At 44.7% G+C, this 14442-nt stretch overlaps 1 protein-coding gene across 2 annotated transcripts in view; it reads left to right on the plus strand.

Moving 5' to 3' along the window:
• ZFHX4 (zinc finger homeobox 4) overlaps nucleotides 1-14442 on the plus strand; it is a 184265-nt gene that overhangs the window by 95217 nt on the left and 74606 nt on the right. The window lies entirely within an intron of this gene.

Here is a 14442-nt window from a genome sequence, read left to right on the forward strand (position 1 = left end):
CCCTGGGACACCTCAGAGCATGTCCTGCCAAGGTCTTGTTTCTCTGGTGCTATGTCGAAGTGCAGCATTGCATGTTGCACAGCCAAGGCACTTCACCAGTGATCTCTTGTGCAATCAGGTTGTCAGCCTTCTGGTTTTAGACAGTTGCAAGAGGGAGGAGAAAAGGGGAAGGAGGAAGAGGAGAAAAAAAGGTGGAGGAGAAAAAAGAAGTTAACTCATTCAATAAGCCAAATGATATCAGTGAGGAAAAATTCTTGTAATAAGGATAGTGTTTTAATAACCTCTGCCATATCTTTTATAAGTCCCTTGCTAACGCTTCTTAGTTTAGCAGTTTTTATTCATTAGAATGGAAAATAAAAACCTCTCTTTTTAACTGTTGGCTCTTATCTGGCCTTCTCAAGCTCCATCCTGGCAACAGGCCAAACAATTCCAAAAGCATTTGCGACTAAAGGTTGCAAAGGCACTGCAGTGATTTTCAATGAGATAAGAGGGAAGGTCATTAAAATTTGGTGGGGGTATAATTAATAGTGGGCAGTAGTTAGCCTCAGGAACAGCAGCGTTCAAGAGATGGGTTGGTTTGTAATAACTGGCAAGAGCATCGTGTAAGATCTTTGGGTTGCAAACAAGACTGTCACCACATTCTGTGTTCTACTGGTATTGGAGCAGCAGCCTTCATGTTCAGTTGTGTCAGGTGAGACTTTGCTGTGCTGGTGTGGCAAACATTTTGTTGTTCAGTATTGCAGGTTGCCAGCTGATGGTGTGTTTCTGTACCTCTGGCCAGCCCTAACGTCCTGTGTGATTTAAAAGCAGGAATTCTCCAAGGTTGCGAAGCTGCTAAGACACCAGATTAAGAGCAGACTTTTGTTTAGTTTCCAAAAGTTGAGAGTTCTTTCTTCTGCTTTGCTTTTGGAGGGTGTACAGCCATACAGCTCAGACAGAAGCCAAAGTATTTCTCCACTTCTCCTTTGTTAGAAAGACTCACGCTGACTTTCACCCTCTTGGGTAGAGATGGGAGCAACCACTTCTAGTGCTGTAAGATTGTTTCCATGTAAATTTCTGGGAAAATTTCCCACCTGACCTTTCCTTCCCTCATCATTCAGGGTCCTCAGTAGCCCAGGTGAGTCTTGAGCCCTTCCAGCCCTGCTGCTGTCAGGGAGGAGGGCACTGATTTGGGGGAAGGCACAGCAAGGCAGTGTCTGTGCCCATAATTTCAGGATAGATTTCCATCTTTTTCAATGTAATTTCTAAACTCCAGGAATTTATTTCAGAGTAGTGCAAGGATGTGTGTGTGTGAGTGGATGTGCAGCACATTTATTTTCTATTTTTTATTTCATTTTATTATTTAGTAACCAAATGTTCAACCTTGCTATTTCATTTTCTTCCCGTGATTAACTAATTCAATTTCCCTTGGCCTTCAGCCCTGCCCTGGATTAAGTGGGGAGATTTTTTTGAACTACTACTACTTTTTGATCACTATGCAAAGTATGCCCATGAACATCAACAGTTCAGTTGGCATGACCTATAAACAAATTTCCAGTGGTGTTTAAACCGATGACCATAACATACTTCTGCTGTCATTCCCTTACCAGTTAGCGGCTGCTACAACAGGCTCCGAACATCTATGAAGTAAAGGAAGATGTTTTGTAATATGGATTAATAGAAATGAGCAAGAAGATGGAAAAAAACCCAAAGAACCAAACACAGAAAAGCTTTGGGATGCAACTGCTTTTTCTTCTTAACTGGGGAGGTGTGTAAGCAGCCTGCATTTCAGCCTGCGCATTCAAACTTCAGCTGGGCTCCATAGGTTACAGGGAGTGCAGCTTTCCGTGCTTGATTTCAGCCATAACACCAATCAGATAGGGATTTTTGAAGACAATTTGTTCCATTTCCACTGGAATTTCCATTTTACTGGCTGTAATCTGAAATATGTAAATGGTAGCCAAAGCTGGATGTGATGTTTCACTTAAGAATTATTATTATTATTATTATTTTATTATTTTTTTTGTTTGGCTTTTTTTATTTTTTTGCCCATTGTTTCTCCTAGCATCCTCTTGCCAAATCTTCTGGAGCGCCTGTAATTTCCTCTGTGCAGAGCCCAACAGGCTCATCAGCAGCAGAAGGTAAACATAATAGATGTGAGGAATTTCTGGAGATTTATGAGGTTTAGCTTGCTGAAACGTACACTGTGTCTGGCAATCCTAGGCCCTGGCCACATGTGGACCCTGCAAATCGAAAACGTTATAAATGGGGCATCGTTTAGCCCTTGTTAGGAGGAAAATTTAGGAACAAAAGCTGTGCTCTGCTATAGCACTTAGGCAACGGCGCAGGGCAGCTCAGAAGGATAATCATCAGGGAGGCCAAGCTTTGGTTGAAATAGCTGGGAAATGCGATGAACAGATTAATTTACCTATTATTTAATAAATGCAGCTTGCTGCCTACGGTCACCCATCTCTCTTCAGATGGAAGCAATCAGAGCGCGGCCCTGCACCCCAGGAACATGAAACCGCTGCCAGCTAAGGAGAGCGGCGTTGTTGGGATTTGGTGTCCAAAGCTTCAGAGCAAAAAATGTAACAGTAACAGCCCCCTAACCCTGCCATTATTGCAGACATTAATTTGCTAAATCCTGCCATCTGTTTATGAAAATGTAATTGAAAAATTGCACTCCCACATCAGTGTATTGAGCTGATAAAAGAAGCTACATTAGCAAAGACAGAAATATGCCGTCCTAATGATCATGATAATATCACTGCATGTTAAAGTGCTCTTTTAACCTTTTTCACTGGGCTTTACTGATATTAATTAATCAGCTTGAATGCTGTCAACATCTCAAAGCACTGGAGTGCTAGTTCCAATTCTGTGCCAGGCATTTCTCCGCATCTTTTTCTTTTGTGCGTTTAGCTAGAAGAGCCCAGAAGAGCATTAGCAGAGCAGCAGAGAGAGGCCTCTTCTTCCTGCCCATTGTTTACCCGCAGCATTGCCTGATGGCAGAGCTCATGTCCATAAGCCTGGGCTTTTCCTGGCCTGTTTCATCCCTGTTTTCAAGGACTTGCATAAATGAAAGATGGGATCATTTGGAGATAGATGTTGCCAAGAATGTCACTTTAACCCTCCTCGTCTTCTGCAGCACTCTAGAACAGAGGCAGAAGGGAGCCTTTAGTGAGAGAGGCGGTTAAACAAAAGCTTCTCTGACTTGTGAGGCTTGAAATGTTGCTCCTTGGTGTGGCTAAAATGGAAGAAACTTCGCGTGGCTGCCCGATGCTTTTGTTTCTGCTGAGTAATAACGCTCGGGGATGCTTCCAGCTGCAGCAAGCTAATTGCTGAGACTGAAATGATAACCATCAGCTTTGGGCCAGTAACTGATTCTAATGGATGCTGCTTCCCAAAGTTTTCCTGTGTTGATTTCCTCACATTACTCCCCCTTTACTTACACCGTGTGCATGGCGAATCTGGGAGAAGGACCATTTTTGCCTCCCAGCACTCAGTGTGCACTTTCACAAAACCTGTGGACACCTTAAAAGTGTTAGTAGTTAGGATTTCTTGAGCTTCCTTTGGAAGAGGATAGATTTCAAGGAGCAGAGTGTGAAGCAGCTAGGTGTCATTGGAAACCAGCAGTTAATTATTCATGGAACCAAGCCCTGGGTTTGGAATGAGAAGCCACTTCTTGTTTACCAGAGATTTCACAGCAAAAGGGAATGATGAACTCTCTCCTTTGAGCTAACCTGTGCAGCAGTTTTGCTTGCAAGGTACCTCTCAATGTGGAAAAACGCAAATAAACATTGTAGCTCCCCTGCAAGCCAGGCAGAGAGCCTGGAGTTTTTCGCCTGGGTCTGTGTGCGTTTGCCACGAGCAGCTATTGTGGAGGTGGGATTACTGCCTGACAATTTCATCATGTCTGTGAAAGTCATGTTTGGGAGGTGAAGTAATACAATGCTGCTAATCCAGCTTTTTATAATCAGCTTCCTACGTATATAATATTTATGTTATTGTATGTGCAGGGTTTTTCTTTTCCTAGAAGCATTCCTTATCTGCTAGAATTCTTGTTTGACAAATGAGATTGGATTACCAAGTCACAGCTGTATACACTGGGCTGATGTATTGCTGTAGGATTGATAATTCAGAGGAGCAATGTAGTATTTGGGGGTTAATTTTTTCCTCTTAGGTACAAGAATCTAATGCTGCTCGCTAGATATTTTCTTCATTTTCGTTATCTAAGTTTTACCAGGTTTAGACTAGTTATTGACTCAGTTAATGTAAAAAATGTTGATATGCTGTCAATATTAATGTAGATGTCAGTCTAACACTGGTCCCTAATGTATGTAAGAGCAAGTATTTTTTACCTTGATACAGAAAGGCAGTCATGTGTGAGATTTAATATACATCCTAATCTATCTTGTCATTGCACTAGCCATGGGTGATGTGCTAATGTATGGGCAACCATTTTCTTTTTCTCTTCACACAATGGAATAGATACACATGAATGACAGCCAAGTCTCCACTCTGTAATTATTTGGAGGGCAGTTAGAACATACTGAAGGAACACAGCAGTTTTACTCAGAGACTTGAAGTCTGTGGCCATTCTGCTTTGTTTTAATCCATTTGATCCCAAATAATTGGACGTGCTCCCCCCCAGAATAACACACCAGACCCCCATAAAAAAATGCCTAAACTGAAGCAAGCTGTGTACAGACTTTGGAATTTCAGGTTTGAGTCCTTACACACCCAGGCAAACATCTTTAGGTATTTGAATTTGGTCTATGTGCTGACATCACCGTTTTGATTCACTTCCTTGGCAAAATCCATGTTTTTGTAATACAGAAGATTTGTCATCCAGGATGTCTACAAGGTGAATAATCAAATGAGCTCTGTAATTAAACGTCTCTTTTCTAACCATTTTCCTTTTCCCTTTCTCCCTTTCTGTGAGCAGTTATGGCAGGGTGGGATTGTGCCTGGAAGTAGGCACAAGCAAGGGAGAAGTTCCCGTCCGTGGCGCGTCTCCTCTTTGTGCGCGCTGGCAAAGCCAACCCCCCAAGTACTGCTGCTCCTGTTTTACAGAAAAGGCATTTTGATGAGATTGCAGTTTCCTAAAAGGCGAGTCCAAAATTACATATTTCTTAACACAGCTTGAGTCAACAAATCTTTGACTTCTCATATTAATTTATAATGGAGCTTCCTTTTGTTCCTCCTTGCGAGCCGTACGCAGCCGTCTTTACGCAATCAATCTGTCTTTGTGTGCGAGAGAATGGAAATGAGGCACACTGGCCAGATCATAAAGATAGGCACCCGCCTGCCATTTCAGCACTATTTTTACTACATATTTAAGGAGGGAGGGTACATTTTTCTCCCCTGTGGTTGGGCACTATTATTTGTAGGCTACAGCTATTGCTTCCCTGGCCTCTTCCAGCGTTCCGTTCAGAATTAAAATCACTCTGCGTGTCTTCGGGAACTGGAAATTGAGGCTGGGATGATTTCAACAATGGAAGCCGAGTGTGAAATTCTGCACACGCTGCTTTGTATGGAAATAATCAATTTGGAAGGAAAAAGGAAAAAAAAAAAAAAAGAAAGAACCTCAAAACATTGTGGTTTTAGACTATATAGAATCATAGAACTGTTAGGGTTGGAAGGGACCTCAAGGATCATCCACTTCCAAACTCCTTGCCATGAGCAGGGACACCTCACACTAGATCAGGTTGCTCAGATCCACATCCAGACTGGCCTTAAAAACCTCCAGGGATGGGGCTTCTACCACCTTCCTGGGCAACCCCACACTACTTGAGTTTCCTTCTTAGGAAGAACAGAGTATTCTCCTTCTCTGAGAGCAGAAATACAAGTCTCAATTGTTACCTTAAGTCTGCTGTGGCCAGTGACAATTGTCATTTGCAGTGACTATGGACATCAGCATGCCTGGCTGTCACTAGTAGTTTTATTTCAACCAACAGCATGAGGAGTGGATATTTTGTCTTCACAGAATGCTACCAAGCTCCTATCAGACTGCAGCTGCAGTGATCCATCAGCACTTGTTCCTAGTCGATAGGGAGTGTTTGTCTGTGGCTCTGAGGGAATCCTGTGGAAGCCCAGAGCTGGACTCACAGCAGGTTCTTCTGCCTGTCTGTGTGGCTGCTGCTCTACCTACCTGCTACGCGGCAGAGATCTCAATAGTTGTTGAAGTTGCTAAAAGGAAAGAGGGTAGTGTCAGATGCTTTAATATGCAGATAATTTCTGCTCACTACAGACTTTGCAGTGGCTTCTGTGTCATTGCTCATTCATGTGAGCTCCATACACGTTCCAGTGTTCCTGGGTTTCTGAATTAGAAGGGTGAAGCTTGATGAGACACCAGTGATGCTGAAGCAGCATGACAGGCAGGAGGTGTGCGAGTGCACGGCTTCTGCAAGGTCAACATTTTCAGAATACCCATTCAGATTAATCCTCAATCTTCCACCTTTTATAACTGCAATCGTAAAATCTATTGCCAGTCAAAATTTATGCCAAGGTTTAAATCTGAATTTTTTTCCCTCTGTAACCGCTGCCATCTCCTCTTGTTGTAGGCCAGTGGTGTTGCCGGTCATACATCAACATGCAGGCGCTGTGGAGATGTTGAGTCACAAACAGCTACACTTAAACTGTTGGAAAGTCTAAGAATACTGATTTGGAACGGGGGATAAGTACTCAGTTTCTCAGGAGGAGTCAGAAATCAGGTCTTTGCTTGAGTGTAAGGTGTGCATCATGGGATGGCTCAGGTTGGAAGGGACCTCAGAGCTCATCTTCCCCAACCTTCCTGCCATGGGGCACCTCTCAGCTAGATTTGGCTGCTCAAGGCCTCATCCAGCCTGGTCTTGAACACCCCCAGGGAGGAGGCAGCCACAACCTCCCTGGGCAGCCTGTTCAAGAGACTCACCACCCTTGTACTGAAGAGCTTCTTCCCAAGATCCAGTCTAACCCGGCTCCCCCTCAGCTTCAAACCATTCCCCTTTTTCCTGTCTCTAGAAACTCTCATGATAAGTCCCTCTGCAGCCTTCCTGTAGGATCCCTTCAGGTACTGGAAGGCAGCTCTAAGGTACCCCAGAGTCTCCTTGTCTCCAGGCTGAACACCCCCAGCTCCCTCAGCCTATCCTCACAGCAGAGGAGCTCCTGCCATTGGATCAAATTTGTGGCCTCCTTTGGACTCGCTCCAGCAGCTCTGTGTCCTTATGCTTGGGACACCACAACTGTAGGTAGAATTGGAAGTGGGGTCTCAGCAGAGCAGAGTCAAGGGGCAGAATCCCCTCTATGATAGGTTTCTAGGTGTTTAGAAGGCTGCTGCAGTGCAGGAGGCTGTGCAGAGCTTGCTCAGTGTCTGCAGTGTGTTGTGTTACCCTATCAATGCCTGTGCAGATGGATTTAGACAAATCTGAAAACATGCATTATTTACATGCTCTAAGAGATTTTTTTCTGAGCCATTACAGTCTATTATGTAAATATGTATTTAAAGGGCATAATTTATGGTTTTTTTCTTCCACTGGATTTCTGACTGGATAGGTCAGAACGGCTGGGATCCCTTACACAGTATCTCCTAATTTCTGGCAGTGGGTATTAGAGATGTTGCTGTGATGTTAATAGAAATTTGCATAGAAAATAGGCTTCAAGAAGTTACTGTACACATAAAGATGAATAATTCACCGATTTTAAATGGAGGAGAGGACATCAGAACTGATTAATTCACAGAAGGGTAGGATTCATCCTCTCTGCAGAAGGCTAGCACAAAACCTAGGCATCATTTAAGCCTCACTTAAGCCCTCAGAACGCAGCTTAAGTGGATTTTAACTGGTGCGTAGGCTTTGCCCTGGCAGTGGAGGTAGTAAATGTAATCCATAAGAGAGTAATGCATTTCTAAGTGCTCCCCATTTCCACAAGTGAAGCAGCAGGTCTCCTAGGAGCTCTCCACTTCCAGCAGCCCCCCAAATTTCACCTCATTGTTTGCAAGAGGGTTGAAATCCAGTTTCAGCAAGCAAATGAAACGTGCCTTTCCCTGTGAGGAATCCCATCTGCTGGGGGTCACGTCTGTGTCAGCAGTGCAGCACCCACCTTGTGCAGAGGACACGGAGGCAGCAGGAGAAATAAATGGCCGGAGACTGAGGGCATTTATTTATCCCAAATTCCTATTCCAGCTCATGCAAATTTAGATTCCAGCTCACATTCCATAATTAAATATGGAATTTAGCCATTCGGTGGATTCCGAGGTGCCCTCAAGATCATTATTATTCATGGAAACTGTGTGTTCATCTGGTTACTGGGATGAGGTCTGATGTTTGGATATGTTGATTTCCAGTCAACAGATATGACTAAACACAGACAGGAAAGAAAAAAAGGGAGCTTAGTTTGTTCTTTAGCAGCAATGCTTCTGGTTGTGGGACCGTGCTGGCACTAGGAGATGGTTTTGTAATAGGAACCTGACAGCCGCCAGTAGCAGATGCTGAGGGAAGAAACAGAGGAAGAGGTCAAGCATGTAGTCATGCTTCCCTGGCACACCAGCCCAGCTCCTGGCAACTTTTCCAGACAGCTAGTTTGCAGCAGACCGGCCTTAAGCTGTGAGCAGAGGAGAACAAAGAATACCTACAGAGTTTAATAATGGAGAGTGTCTCAGGAGGGACAGTAGGAAAAGGGAAAGTGTGACTTAGGCTCCAAAACCTGCTGGGAATGAGGATGTCAGAGGGAAATAGACATGTCTAGGTAATTGTGAGATGGCAGAAGTGCAGCCAGGCTGGACTCGGCTTGGGTGCTGGCTGTTGGAAAATGCATTTATCTAATTCTTTGTTTCTAAGCAATATGTTTTGAGGTGGAACAGCTGTTTGTAGGTTATGTCTGGGCTCACATTGCAGAAAGAGCTGCGGGGCCCTCACTTGAGTCAGGCCTGTGGAACAACACCAGTTCACAATATACAAAGTATGCAGAACACATTGCAGCCTTTGAGTGGGAGCTGTGCAGAGAGGTAGAGGCAGGAGATGGTGTGTCAATGAATCTCTTCCAACCATAGAATCATAGAAGGAGAAGACCTTTAAGATCATTGAGTCCAATCATTTTCTGATTCTACCAAGGCTGGGGCTAAACCGTGTCCCTCAGCACCACATCTGTGCCTCTTTGAAACACCTCCAGGGATGGGGATTCAACCACTTCCCTGGGCAGCCTATGCCTGTGGTTGAGAACCCTTTCAGTCGAGAACTTTCCTCCCATATCTGACCTACACCTCCCCTGGTGCAACTTGAGGCCATTTCCTCTCATCTTACCACTTGTTACTGGGGACAGGAGACCAACGCCCTCCTGGTTTCAGCCTCCTCTCAGGGAGCTCTAGAGAGCAGTGAGGTCTCCCTTCAGCCTTCTCTTCTCCTGACTAAACAACCCAGGTCCCTCTCCAGATGGGAGACCCCTGCTCCTTTCCAGCCTTGTTCTCCAGACCCTTCACCAGCTTGGTTGCCCTTCTTCAATATCCTTCTTGTAGTGCTGGTCCCACAACTGAACCCAGGACTCAAGGTCTGGCCTCACTAGTACTGAGTGAAGGGGCACAATCACTTTCCTGGTCCTGCTGGCTGCACAATTGCTGACCCAGGCCAGGATGCTGGTGGCTTTCTTGTCCACCTAGGCACACTGCTGGTTCATCTTCAGTCAGTGTCAACTAACACCCCCAGGTCTTTTTCAGCTTACCAGCTTTCCAGCCACTCTGCCCCAAGTCTGTGCTGTTGCATGGGGTTGTTGTCACCCAAGTGCAGGACATGATAGAAGCCAAAGCTAATTTGAATCATCATAAACCTGGAAAATAGGCTCACTGGTCACAGTTCAACTTTGCATTAGACTCTACTGACTGTGCAAAGTGAAGTGTCACAGTAAAGCCAGATGACTCATTTTGGATAGATTTTTGGGGAGCTGGAGTTTGGTTAGGATGATGTTGTTGTTGTTTTGGTTTGTTGCAGCCACCTCTTGAGTGGTAAGTCAAATTTCAACAGGCCTTATGGATATAGGTCTGTAGGGGCACTGAAATACTTCTCCTAGTCAGGCTGTGCCATGCCCACTTTGAACAGAAACATAAAGCAGTATCCTGAATTAATGTGGTGCAGTCTTTAAGGCCTTGCTGAACCGATGCTTGGGCTGCACAGGGGGAAGTCCAACAAAGGAAAAACAGCGCTGCTTAAACCCTGTCTCTGTCAGGTGCCATGTGGCACAGGACTAAGGCAAACTGGATTCCCTTCATTTTCCCCTATTTTCTTGTCCTTTCTCCCTTCTATCGTAGCCAGAGCCCTGGGCTGAAATGTCTCTGTCCTTCTGACTTCACATAGAGAGAATCAGCCATAGCTAATGTCAGCTTCTAAACCTGTAACGGAATCTCTGCACCATCGCTGAGTGTGCTTATTACTAACAGGAGTTTGGAAAAGGTAGAAATATTGAGCAGCTGTATGCAAATCATTCAGAGAACTCCTCTGAAACATATGGCCAGAAGCTGCTTACAACTGCAAAGAAAAAATAGGGAATGCTGTGTGCAGTTTGGGGTGCAGACATGACATGATCTGTGCTCCTGCACATTCATGTCGGTCATGTTTGCTCAGATAGTTTGCAATCATTGCAGGACTTGTTTGAAAGCTTCTTTTTCTGTTGTTGTTGTGATCATGGCTCTCATCCCTTCTGACTCGGGAGGGAAGCACCAGATGTTACAATTCCCCGTGCTGGGCACATATTACTTGCAATATTTGTACAGTTTTAATAGCCATCAAAGAAATGGTTCAGCTCTGTGAGCCTCACAAACTTTGGGGGATTTTTGTTGTTGTTGTTTTGGGGTTTGTTTTCTTTTCTTTTCTTTCTATACATAACAGGAAAACATTCCAAACCAATTCTCTTTCTAGCTTGATTCAAAGAATCATATGGGCCGGGGTTGAGACCTCACTCCTCAGCTTTTAGCCTGAAGGAAGGTTCCATGAAAAGCCTGGGAGAAGAGAGTTAGAGGGGAAGGAGAGAAAGGGGAAGGAAGGAGAGAGGGAGGACTAAAGCGTGGAAATGCTGGGCCCAGCCTTCACTCTAGCATCATGAATGGTGATGCTATAATGCAATGCTAACAAGGACTCCTGAGATAAATACAACATCAATTAAAGGCTTGCAGGTGTGTCACCAGGGGTGGATAAAAAGAGAGAATGGCAAAGGATTTGTGCCAGCAGACCTTATGGTTCTGTAGTAATTAGTAATCTGTGCAGGTGTCTATTATGACTAACTGACAATAAATCTTGGTTTCTGTTTTGAATATTGCTTTTGTTTCCCAAGTTTCATGCCTGAAGGGGGGGAAAGAAAATGACTAGAAGATTAATTACTGCAACAGCGACTCCCAACAAGATAGAATGGAAAGCAGTAATCCACTGAAGGAGATTGGACCTTCTTACTGTTTTCATACTTTGTTTTGGTAACAGAGAAGTGAAGGCAGTGCAGGTTGTGTGAGGTATGCAGCTAGTGATTTTGCAGGGGGAAATTTGCCTGCTTAGTCAACAGCCTTCCCTCTACTTGGGTGCATCAGGCAAATCCTTTTTCTGCTTCAGCAAAATGTGGGGAAGGTATCCAAAGCTGCCTCAGCCTCTGAGCACAGCGCCGAGCTGTAAGTAAATTTTACTGGAGAGCTGTGTTTTCCTTAGCCTCTCCATCTGCTCATTTTTGACACCCCTGTCATTAACTGTCATTTCCCTTTAAATATACAGCGAAGCTGAAAGGCCAGCTCTACATCACATCATTTCAGATTAGGGGCAGTTCCTTTGAGCTGAGCACTGTTTAGGTGTCAGAAAGAAGTCTCTGACCTCTCTCGTACCACACTGCCGCAGGGCCTTAATTAGTCCTGACTCCAGCCATTACTGCCGAGAGGACAAAGGCGACCACATCATTTTTCTACTTAGGAAGTTAGCGTCTGACCTAATAACTTGTCCAGGCTCGCAGGACACTGTAATGGCCACACAATGGCAATGGGGACTATTTGTCAGGTTCTCTCCTTACTCTAAGTGCAGGATAATCGGGGAAGTTAACTGTTGTATCCTTTGGTCTCGTAGGGTTTGTCCTGGAGAAAATGACAGGCAGAGGGGTCAGATGCTCAGGAGAACAGAGGGATAACAAAGTGTGGAGTGGGTTTGGTCCTGACTAGAAGTATCTGGTTGTTTAAAATACTACTTCTCTTGTAATGCCTGCTCTGATGCTCTTTAGTAGAACTGTATCACTTATTCCATGAAAAGTAAACTTAAGCCCACAATCTTTCTCTCCTCCTTCCTTCATCCTACCCTTCTTCTTCATCCCACCCTTCTTCATCCCATTGCCCGATCTCCTAGCTGAAACTCATTCTCACATGAGAAGCATTTTGCAGTGCCTTTGGCACAGCATTTTTGGCCTGTTCCACTAGAAATTGGGCTTTCTGCATAACAGAATCACAGAGAATCACAGAATGGTAGGGGTTGGAAGGGACCTCTGGAGATCATCCAGTCCCTCCCATGGCAGCTTCACCTAGAGAAGGCCACACAGGAGCATGTCCAGGTGGGTTTGGAATGGCTCTAGATATGGAGACTGCACCAGCTCTCTGGGCAGCCTGCTCAAGTGCTCCAGCACCTGTAAATTAAAGAATTTCCTCATAATCTTTAGATGGAACTTCTTAAGTTCAAGTTTGTGCCCATTAGCCCTTGTTCTGTCACCAGGTACCACTGAACAAAACCTGGCCCCATCCTCCTGACACCCACCCTTTCAGTATTGATCAGCATTGATGAGATCCCCCCTCAGCCTTCCCTTTCCAGACTAAAAAGCCCAAATTCTCTCAGTTTTTCCTCATCACAGAGATGTTCCAGTCCCCTCAGCATCTTTGTAACCCTTTGCTGTAGCCTCTCCAGATGTCCGCATTACGTAGCTCTGTAGAATCCCCGCAATTTCCCTACATTCCACTGGAAAAAATTCCTGCCACAATATCACAACTGCCTAATCTAGAACTCTAAACTATAGTGGGTTTTTTGTAAATGAAATCAAGCAGCTGAAATCACTATAAATTAGAATAGCATAGGTTGGAAAAGACCTTCAATCTCACACCCTGTCCCTTTATTAGGATGTCAGGTAGTGATAGGAGTAGGAGGAATGGAGCAAAACTAGAAATTAGTAGATTCAGATTGGATGTTAGGAAGAAGTTCTTCCCCATGAGGGTGGTGAGAAACTGGCACAGGTTGCCCAGGGAAGTGGTAGAAGCCTCATCCCTGGAGGCTTTTAAGGCCAGGCTGGATGTGGCTGTGAGCAACCTGCTGTAGTGTGAGGTGCCCCTGCCCATGGCAGGTGGGGTTGGAGCTGGATGATCCTCGAGGTCCCTTCGAACCCTGACGATTCTGTGATTTTATGATTATTAGCAGGCAGTGTCCCATGCTGCAGCACAGAAGCACACTTTGCTGTTACTGCAGCAGGAATTGTTTTCCCTGTAAATATATTGCAGAGGGTTGGCAAGAGGACGGAAAACTGGCAGGGAGTTCCGACTCCGCTTTGTCAAGGTGTAGCCAGGATGTACACTTAATAGTTTTGAAAGCTGTTTAACTGTATCGATTCATCTGTTAGCTTGAGGCTTGGATTTTGCCCTTCTTCTGGAGGCAAGAGGAATTCTTCCTGCTTGCCTTACACCTCCTTCAAAACAGGAGAGAAAAAAAGCCAACAAAGGAAAGAAAAGCCAATCTGGTTCTAATTCTGCCATGCTTTTCCACACATCTCGCTCTTTGTAATTTCAATTCTACTTAGGATTATTTTTACCACAGTGACTTTGAGACAGGCTGGAGTCTCAGCGATACCATAAAGTTACTTCATCTCTAAGGAAATCTCTTCTGAAGTGATCACACAAAGGTAATTACAGCATTATCAAAGCTGGGACACATCATGCAGCGTTCCTGGTGCTCAAACAGCCTCTGAAGCAGCTGAGTGCTGCTCCACAGCAGGCCCCAAACTGAGCACTGTTAGCGGGAGCTGAGTTTCTGTGTGGGGATGCAGGCTGGGCCAGAGCCTTCAGCCTGTAGCAGTGTGAGCCAGCATCGTTGCATTTAGTCCATGAGCTGAAACAGTAGCCCAGAATATGTTCCTCCTCCAAAGGAGGGGTCCTGTGCCTATCACAGGTTGCATTTTCCTCCTTCTCTTTTAGATTCCCCACATACATTGATTTTTTTATTCTTAATTTATTTTTCCCTGAGTAGCAGGGAGGTGAACTTTACCTTTCTGAGCATAAATAATTTCATATTCCGAAATATTCATGTCACCAGAAAGATCCAGCACAGAAGAGGCCTGTATGAAGGACCTCCTGACTTGCTGTGGGTCTGTATGGCTACAGAAGTTTATTCTCCCAAACCAAGAGGAGCATCCGCTGGCAGCTATTTCAGCAATTTAGCTGATGCTTTCTGCCCTCCATTTACTGAAGAACAATATCTGCTGTGTGATTCTATTCATCAG

Source organism: Melanerpes formicivorus, unplaced genomic scaffold (assembly GCF_026170545.1).
Source record: "Melanerpes formicivorus ecotype bairdi unplaced genomic scaffold, bMelFor1.0.p_v2 SCAF_32, whole genome shotgun sequence".
In the NCBI taxonomy this organism is placed as follows: domain Eukaryota; kingdom Metazoa; phylum Chordata; class Aves; order Piciformes; family Picidae; genus Melanerpes; species Melanerpes formicivorus.